Source organism: Palaemon carinicauda, chromosome 24 (assembly GCF_036898095.1).
Source record: "Palaemon carinicauda isolate YSFRI2023 chromosome 24, ASM3689809v2, whole genome shotgun sequence".
Lineage (NCBI taxonomy): Eukaryota > Metazoa > Arthropoda > Malacostraca > Decapoda > Palaemonidae > Palaemon > Palaemon carinicauda.
The window spans coordinates 68259215-68270087 of record NC_090748.1 but is presented as its reverse complement, the minus strand read 5'-3'; positions in this window follow the sequence as shown (position 1 = coordinate 68270087).

The window sequence follows — 10873 nt, the reverse complement described above, 5'->3', positions numbered from 1 at the left end:
ATAAGTTAACTATAGTCAAAATAAAATATTTTCAAAACAGTAACAACATTAAAGTAAATTTTTCATAAATAAACTATAAAAACTTCAAATAAAAAACAGGCTATGGTACTACCCAAGGCTATGGAACAAAGCTTTGACTTTGGAGTTTCCTTTTATTAGAGTTAGAAGAACTTCTTGCCATAGCTAAAAAGAGTCTCTTCTACCCTTACCAAGTGGAGAGTAGCTTCTGAATTACTATAGTGTAGGAGTTACCCCCTTGAGCGAGGAAGAATTGTGGCTAATCTCAGTGTTGTCAGGTGTATGAGGACAGAGGCGAATGTAGAAATAATAAGCCAGACTATCCTGTGTATGTATAGGCAAAAACAAAATAAGCCGTAACCAGAGAGAGGAATTCAATGTAGTACAGTTTGGCCAGTCAAAGGACCCAATAACTTAACGGGTGGCTGGTGCCTTGGCCAACCTACTACCTCTCAGTATAACCTATATTGCATAACAAGATGTCTCTTTTCGGCCTTTCCGTATTCATGCATTTTGATATGCTGTTCCTGTTTTGATTATTGGATATCATATTTGCACATCTAAGCTAGATCTAAGCTGTTTGCCTTCACAAAACGCCTACCGCACCCATGATTGTGGTTTTCAATTGAGTATTCAAACATTGCGTCACCGTGAGCAATTGTTCCTCGGTTAAGAGATTCAGATATTCAAATATTCAATCTTTCCGGATTGTAATCAGATCCAATTTTCTTTGAACCCTTTACACATTTTCATTATGCAAGAGTCTTCCTAGGGAGTGAGGGAAGGATAGGTGGGTGGCCTACTAACAACCAAAGGCGAAGGACAGTCTCCGGAAAACTGATCTTTCAACTCCTCGGGGATTCGTTCAACTGATCTGGCCGTTAAATAATAGTCGAGTTCACATTCCACTCCTCAAAAAGGCCCATTGAATTTTCTTGCTATAGTTCTTTAATATGACAGCAAAGAGCCTGATCTTGGATGATATATCTATGTAAAGGTTTAGTTTAGACTAAGCTGTTATGAAAAGAAATTATATAACGAGTTTCGTTCTGTTTATTTTAATTTATCTCATAAGACAATAAAAAAACGACTAAAGACTAAAGAAGAGTCATTCCGGAAAGAAAACATTTCCTGTCACTTCACAGATGCACTTCTTCTTTCATCTCTGAACGTCAAAGTAACCCTAAGTTCTGAGATTTTGTTCTTAGCTGAGTATTAGCGGAACGGTGAAACAGTATTGGTCAAGCGAACATGTTAATAAGAATTCAACTTAACGAGAAAAAAAAAAAGACAAGTTTGTTTAAGGAACAAGAACAATAATTTCCAATATCTTAGTATTTTTATCATTTTCTTTCTAAAGACGTTCTCAATTCTCTGTCGTTTAAGATCTTGATCTTTTACCTTTTCTTTCTAAAGACGCTCTTACTACCTCTCTCGCTTTATATCATGCCACCACTTTCAATCAAACTGTCATAATAACTCGGATCGAGATTTTAATATCACAAAAAAAAGGAAAAAAAAAAGTATATCACGTAAACTGCCGATGTACAGAGAACCGTCTTACCTTCGCGGAATCTAGCTGAGAAGCTTTGACGAGAGAGAATTTGGTATCCCTATATATAAGTTCGCTGCTCCCAACCATTGCCAGGATCCGACGAGAAAACTCCGCCCCTTTGCTGAAGGGCAATTCTAAGGTCTCTCATTGGTGAAAGTTGGAATCCTCCAAACGTTTGCAGTCGGGAATGGAACTGGTACGTTTTCCTGTTTTACTCGTAAAAAACGTATCTGGGTTTCCCTGACCGGTCGATTATCTTAAAGACGACCCTGCCAAGCAAAACACATTTGAATTGTTCTAAACGTTAAAGTAGGTGCCAAACTGCACTTATTGTGATAATATGATTTGATTCATAAAACACCTTAATCTTAACCATTTTTTTCTCAAATCAGAGAGACTAATTTTATTAATGAATTGTCTTATGGCGTAACAATGACGTACTCTTAGGTCGTACTTCAGTCGCAATGGCTTCGCCAGCTAAATGTCTAGGGCAAATCAGTAACCCTTTTCAGATTTATTATTATTATTATTATTATTATTATTATTATTATTATTATTATTATTATTATTATTAGCTTATCTACAATCCTAATTCAAAAAGTAAGATGCCATAAGCCCAAGGGCTCCAACAGGGAAAAGTGAGGTAAAGAAAGAAGTAAACTAAATAAAATTGTCCTGTAACGTCCATTTAAAAAACTGTAGCTTAAATAGAGCCTAAGATGTTCATAAACATTAACGTACATACATGCATACACATTATATATATATATATATATATATATATATATATATATATATATATATATATATATATATATATATATTTCAAATTGCCATATATTTTAATACATTAAGGTCTGGATTACCTCAACGACCTCGGGATCAGAGCCACAGGCGAAATCACTCAAAGACTACAGTATAGTATCTGACCGGCCGGATTTCGAACACTGGTGCAGGATACTAGTATGACTAAGTGGTAATGTCACTGTCATACAAGTAACCTGGACCAGGATTCGAAACCCGGCCGGTCAGATACTGTAGCCTTAGAGTGATTTCGCCTGTGGCTAATTTTATCACTAACACTTGTGATTTTCATTTATTCTGGTTAACCACAAATACCATTTAATATCGCATCCCCTCTGCCATGGAAATTCTTTTAATGATAGATATTCCTGCCTGGCCAAGGATTCGATCCCATGTCGACAGTAATAAAGATAAAAATTAGACTTTAGCCCACTCAGCTGTGTATATATATATATATATATATATATATATATATATATATATATATATATATATATATATATATATATATATATATATATATACTGTATATATATACATATATATATATACTGTATATACATATATATATATATATACACATGTGTGTGTATATATATATATATATATATATATATATATATATATATATATATATACATATATATATAAATGTGTGTGTTTGTATATATACGTATATATATATATATATATATATATATATATATATATTTATATATATATATGTATATATATTTACATATATATATACTGTATATATATATATATATATATATATATATATATATATATATAGCATTAAATATGTATATGTGTATGTATATATTTGCTTTAAAGGATCAAAATGGAAATATTGCCAAAAAATAGAAGGCTATACAATATTTATGTAAGAAAAACTTTGCCAATGAAACATCTGAACCGATACCAAAAACAATAGTAGGAGAAGTATTTTAAGCATTGAAAATGCATGAAAAGAGGCAAAGCAAAAGGAGAAGATGGCCTAACAATTGATTTAATATAGATGGAGGATATTTCATAGTAGTAAAACTAGCTGAACTTTACATAATAAGTCTGCAAGCATTTGTTATTACACAAATTCACAAAAAGGGGCAGCTAAAGACCTGAAAATTACTACCCAATGAATTTATTCTCAATAATAAATTAAATATTTACAAAAATCATATTATGCCAAATAGAAAGACTGCTAGACCTTCATCAACCAAGAGAGCAGGAAGGCTTCAGAAGTGGGTAATCAACAACTGACTATATCAAAGTTATCAATCAGCTGATGGAAAAATCAACAGGGTATGACAATCCACTATGTATGGCATTTATAGTCTGTGAGAAAGCTTTTGATTCTGTCAAAAATTCTACAGTAATGAAAGCCCTTCAAAGAAAAGGAATAGATAAATCTTACATTAGAACACTTGAAAGATAACTATACGGAAAGTACAATAATCCTAAAACTACATAAAGATAGTGAGAAAATTCCGACTGAGAAAGGAGTTAAACAGGGACATTCCATCACTCCTAAATTATTCACAGCATGCCCAGAAGAAATTTTTTGAAATTTAGATTGGGAAAATATAGGAATTAATGTTGATGGGGAATATCTTAACAACTTAAAATTTGCATATAACATAATTCTATTTAGCGAATCAGGGGAAGAATTGCAATAAATGATAGAAGTTTTGAATAGAGAAAGCCGAAATGTAGGAAGGAATACGAGTAAAACTAAGATGATGTTCAAGGAAAATCCAGACAACATATAACTGTTATGGATGAGCCTCTAGAGAATGTTGATGTATATATGTACTTAAGACAGACAATGAATATTTCCACATTACATGTGACCGAAATTAATAGAAGTAAAATGACACTTTCCCTAAAAAAAGAAATATTTAATCAGATGGTCTTACCAGTATAACTTATGTATCAGAGTTTTGGAACCTTACTGAAGCCTTAAAAAATAACTTAATGACAACTCCAGCAGCTATGGAAGGAATAATGATGGGTATTAATAATACGAAGAGATAGAAAAAGATCAACATGGATACAAGAGCAAATAAAGCAGAGGATATTCTAAAACATTTAAGAAAAAGAAATGTTTAGGGGCAGGACATATTATAAGAATGACAGATAATGGATGGACAAGGAGAACAGAATGCAAATTGAACTGGCTATACGGAGATTCAGGACTTTTCCAGATGGCCGCTTCGCCTGGTCTCTATTCTCTATTAGTGGAAAAGGAATGAATGTAAGAAAGGGAAGTAAATGAATAATAGTAATAATAATAATGAGAGAGAGAGAGAGAGAGAGAGAGACAGAGAGAGAGAGAGAGAGAGAGAGAGAGAGAGAGAGAGAGAGAGAGAGAGAGAGAGAGAGAGAGAATGAAGTCCCTTCTCGTGGGGGCAGGGCTTATAGCTTGTACCGTGGTATGTACTTACAAGTTCCGTCCAAACGTTTGGATGAGGAATGTCCGGATTCGGCTGTTTATTAACAATCAATTATTGGGGAAAAGAATTCCCAACATTTCTTTCAGACACAGGAAGGTTTTTTTGTTGAGTTGTTTGTGTTAAGGGCAGCGGTATATTAATTTAGGGGGTGGGTGGTGTTAAATTGGTTTTTGCCCACCGTGGGTACCAACTGTTGATAAGATGACAAATATTTTATCATAACTTATCGTTGCCATGAGGCTGTAAAATATTAAGCTCCAGCGATGTCGAAAGTTAAATAAAGCAATAAATATAGATAAATTATAAAAAATTATTGGTAATATTCATCTAAATAAAAATAGAGTTGGAAAACTATCAGATGAGATCCAAGAAAGTGGACTGGGTGGTGTGGTCATGTCGCGAGAGGGGATGAACAGTATATTAGAGGGAGAGTAATGGAAGTGGAGGTGCGGGGAGCGAGAAGGAGGGGGAGACCAAAGCGGGGGTAAGTGGACTGTATCAAGGATGACCTTCGATCAAAGGGATTAATCGGTGATGAGGTGTGGGACAGAGGTAGATGGAGAAAGCTGACCAGAAACATCGACCCCACATAGAAGTGGGAAAAGAAGAAGAAGAAGAAGAAGACAAAAATTAAATTAAACTAATAGGGTATTGACCTTTTTATAAGCTGAGTTTTTCCTGAATTCACGACAGAACTATAGGCTAAATGTTTTCTTTTTTTAGTGATACTTTAATGGAACATAAGTGCAGCGGCAGGGTAAGTTTTGTGGAATTTCTCACAGATTCATGTGCAATATCAACATTTTTGATAGATTTTTTCCACAGATTAGTGGATGAAACCAAACTCTTAAAAGATTTCATTTATGTCTTGTGGGACATTTCCTTGAATTTAAAGAAGAAATTGCTCTTTTTGGGGGAATCAAAATTCGAAATGGCACCAATGTCTTCTGCGATGTGTCTATCATCAGCCGAGAGACCCAACTTTTGGTAACTTTATCTTTTATCACTGGTAAAGGAAAGCTACTTTCTTTATCTTTTTCTTTCATTTGTGGTTTCATCGTGGTATACACATGAATGCCTTATGTATTTTTCATTTAAGTACTGCTCTCCAACGTAAGGATTTTCTTATGTATAATGGACAAATGAGAAACTTCAAAATGAAGACCAGCGAGAATCATAATTAATATGCAACGTGAACTTTCACAAACAAATGATGCCTGGGAAGTAGCTCTTGCTGAAACACTGAAAGAAGTTGGTTTACAAAATCAGATACTGGATAAAGTTTCACAAAGCCTTCATGACAGATTTCTCACACATGGAATGCTGTGCAGTGACTTATTCTTTCTTGATCAAAAACATTTTGACTAGGCTAATTACAATTTGAGCTAAAGAAATTAGCTTCCCACTGGGAAAACTAAAACAAGTGCCATTAGAAGATCATAAAGTCGAAGCGAAAATCATAGAAGTGGTGGTTCAGAAGAAGCGATAGATCATTAGTATTTGTTCCTTTTGTGAAATAGATTTCAGGACGTTATTATCAAATACTCAGAAGATATAACTTTTTGACTAATGCGTATCATATTATACGTTTAGCATTTAAGTTCTTACTTACTCTCCAGTTACACAGGTTACATGTGAGAGAAGTTTCTCCAATCTAAAATTCATCAAGAATAGCCTAAAGAGTAGGCTACACTCTCCACTCTCCACTCTCACAAGAACACCTTCCATGTTAATGGCAGTGGAGAACGTTATTTCAATGACTCTTGATAATGATGTTATAATAGACAAGGTTGCTGAGAAGAGTAACCTGCTCAGAAGATTGCTAATATATTGAGACTTATTGTGAGGCTCACTAGCTTTATGTTAATTCCCTCTTTTGAATGAAGACAGTCTTGTCTGTGAGTTTAAAAGAGCAAAAATATAAAGAATAAGCAGCAACAACAGATACTGCTACTAGTCCACCTTCTGCTATTGATGTTGCTACTGTTGCTTCCACTTCTAGACTAGGCACCATATCCCAGGATACGATTGGCCCCAAACAAACCTCTTTAGAGCCATGTTTGTTGTTACCACCAAGAATACCAATAATAATAACAACACTATATTGATATTTTCATGATACACTAGTAATAATGATAAAATTTCGTTGGCAGTAATATATATGTTACTACTTTTATTATGACAAAATAAGTTGCTCCTATACATGCAGTCAAAATGTTCGGAGTCCTGTACTGTGTACCTGGCTATATACCAATGATACAAGTCTACGGCATGGTAACTGTACTGTATAGTGCAAACTATATCAGTTCGTTTACATTTTTATCTTTAAATTGATTGACTAGGGGCCTTCGAAATGCATGCACATCTCTTTATTTTTAAAGAAAAAAAAATTACAGCACTCTCCAACCCCTAGTTGGAATAGGCACGTTTTGCTTGCCAAGTGGGCTGCTTCAAACACAGAACTCCAGGCCCAGTTTTCAGTTCCAGTCCGCCCATGACAGAATAGGTCCCTAGATATTAGAAAAAAAAAAAATTTCCGGTAATAAACTGGAATGAAAAGACCATAAACAGACGTGAGTGGAAGGACACGTCTGAGACCTTTGTCCTGCAGTGGACTAGCAACGGTTGATGATGATGACGATGATGATATGTAGATATGTAGATATATATAAGTGTATGTGTGTGTCTGTTTATTCCAAGGGAAAATAAAACCATCAGCCTTCAAGTGGCAAAACCAAAGCTGAGCCAGGAAACGGACAGTAAGGAAAAGAAAGAAAAATGTGCTCGAGATTAAAGTTAGGTAAGTGGAAGTGCGAAGGTAGTGCTGCTGGTGATTACAAATATACAGCAGATAGAAATAAAGCTAAAAAGTTTTCTTGGCAAATTTAGTAAATCTATTTAGCAGAAAAAAACAGGGTTAGCTTATCCTCATGCAAGACTCAATCAAAACTATTTCATAACCAAAATGGAGACAATAGTGGGAAAGAATCGGAATTTTCACATTTTGCAGTCACGTAGAACTCTCCTTAACTCTACTGTACCTGTCAGTCAGATGAATGACACTTTCTTGGTACTAGAAGAAGGTCAAGTTACATCTCCAGACCATTAATGTCGATTGAACCTTCAAAGATTCGGTAAATAATGTTTTTGATCAGATAAATAGGCAGCTTCCTTAGAAATCTGGTATCCCAACTACCCGTATGAATTTGCGAAGAGGTGTAGGCTTTTCCCGGCACTTAACGGGAGTCATCAATGTGTCTTGAAATATTTTTATCAAGTAAAACAAAACCGTTAAATAAATTAGATAGATGTGCCCAGACTTGGAATAGGCATCTTTACTGTATTTACTAAGATATCATGAATACATATAGGCTAATCTTAGCCGTAATTTTCAGTGAATGTTTCAGAAGAGGATGTTTATAATATTAGAAAACTCCTCTAAACGCTTTCTTGACTACCATTTCAGAATGGAAAATGTCACAGGCATCCACGTCTAATGGAAACAGTTGACAAATCCACAGATCTACAGCAAATGATCGACAAGTGACAAAGCTCTTACAAACATATTCTTTGAGTTGAACATTTTATTTGATGATATATGTTTGGTTGGAGATAAAATATTTCAACTGCTTCTATGTCCTCTCTACTACTCATCGTCAATGACAACAAGTTACGTACTCAAAAATTTGACTTAGAATTTTCCCCTAGGCTTTCAGTCCGTGGTCAGCCCTTATGTAGAGATCACTTCTAACATGATTAGGTTTTAAGATATATAGAGAGATGGAACCAACAGAACAACATACATGAGAGCCTTCTAGCAAGAGTTTCAAGAGCCGATTGGGAAGTTTCGAATAACTGTACATTAGTCTCTGTGTAGAATCCAGGTATTCAGAGTCAAGTACTCAGGAGCACTTAGATGAATATCACAAGATTGCTAAAAAGAAAAAAAAAAGTTATTTAATGACATAAAATGTATTTACTCCCAGATTTGCCTATTGCAGAAGGACTGACCCATCATTTTGTTCTTTGGTTCATCTCACAATATTTTCGTGCCTTACCTATGTATTGCTGTCAACGTCTCACTCTTCTGACGACTGGTTCTGTTTCATTTTATCCAAATTGAAACATAAGACGAAACGTCAACACAAACGCCAACGGCTTTCATAACAATTGCTAACTAAACTCACACTTTTTTCAAATCTAATACATCATCAACGAAAATAACTTGCAAAATAAAACTTCGTTAACAGATAAAACCGACAAGCGAAGGGTTACTACACAAAAGGAAGCGTAAACAATACTCAGACCGAGGGAAATGCATCTATTACCAATATGTATATGCAGACCATGACTAGAACAAGATTCAAAACCTATGAATTCTTGTTTTCGTTGCGACACGTGCTATGGCTTCTTCCGGTGCAAAATTTCGCCGTTGCGTCGTTGTTTCAGAAAACTTTGCTGGAGTCCCTCTCCTTTTACCAATATTTTTCTTTTTACATTATATTAGAGTAACAAATTACAAAACGAAGAGTTATGAATTAATAGATTTTATTTTGATTTAATAGATTTTATTTCAATTTTACTTTTATGAATTCAAAATATAAGATTTTACTGTTAAAAATTCAGATAAAGAGGCATAATCAATTGATCTTGTAGGCTATTTTATAGAAAATCCAAATCTGAAATAAAAACTACTTCGAAGGTTAATATCTTTACATTAACATTGAAACTAATTTTGAAAAGTATTCTTTTCATTTCCATCCCATCCAAGCATTAACATTATAGAACTGATGGTTTTAGATGCACGTGTCTTTCAAAACCTTCTAGATAAGCGGACCACTAATTCTCTATGCGCATAAGTGAGAGAATTATAATTTTGCAGCCAAGAAAGAATAAGAATAAAGAACTGTTAAAAGTATAAGTATTCAGTATTCCTGTTTTACTTTACTCAAGAATCTTTTTTTTAACATTTAATTTCTTCCGCTGTATTCCAGGACTAACACCTGAAGGGATCTCGCATTAGTTTGATTACGAATAGGCCTATCCATATCAAAAATATTTTGATGGAAATACCTATATCCCAAATAGACCCATAAGTAAAACGTCACTGGTTACCGGAAAGATGTGTACGGGATTTCTTACTGATCTCTGGCTCCTTGTCGATCCACAACTTGAATTTCATTTTGTGAGCGCACTACAAGCGAAAGGACAACTTTACATGATTTGAGACAAATTTTGATGGTGTTTCCCGTTTACTTTCTTCTATGCTATCATTTGTGGGCCTACTTATACATTATAAATCTCGACTACTAAATAAATGCCCTGATGTATCTATTGCTTCGGTGCACAGGTCACTTTTACTAACATCTTCAATCTCGTTTCTACACTTAAAAATTTGCATTAAAAATCGGTAAATATTTGGCAACATTAATTACAGGATTTTTACCGTTTTAAAAACAGATATATTGGCGTAAAGGATATATTACGGTCACCAACCGTAAAAGATCATAACAAAGTATGGTAAAATTATGGTCGCCCATATTTTACTGAAATACGGCTAAGAACACTATATTTTTACGGAGAATTTCCGATTAAAATTACGTTTTTTTTTTAACAGTGTACAATTTTCTTTAGAATCTAGGATGTCCATCCTTTCTTCGTTACTACGACAGAGTCCTTGTTGTTATTGTTATTGTTGTAGTTAGATTGCTTGGCCCTTCCGGTCAGCTTCTTTAGTGCTAAGTTCACATATGCAATCCTTTCTGTTAATCCTACTTATTAACCTCTATTTTGTCATTTCTGATTTCTTTTCTTCAACTAGTTTCAATTTTCCTTGCTATTTCACTTCCTATCTATTTTCAGAGTTTTTGCTTATAATTTCTTCCGCTTTCTGATCTTTCATTATATATTTAAAAAATATTTTATGATCTGATGTTTTGACAAAAGTGTAACAGTTTAATACTTAGTTATATTCTCAACTGGCCATACGTTTATTGGTGTAACTTATACAAACACCCCTTTAAATTTCTCTTATTCTTAG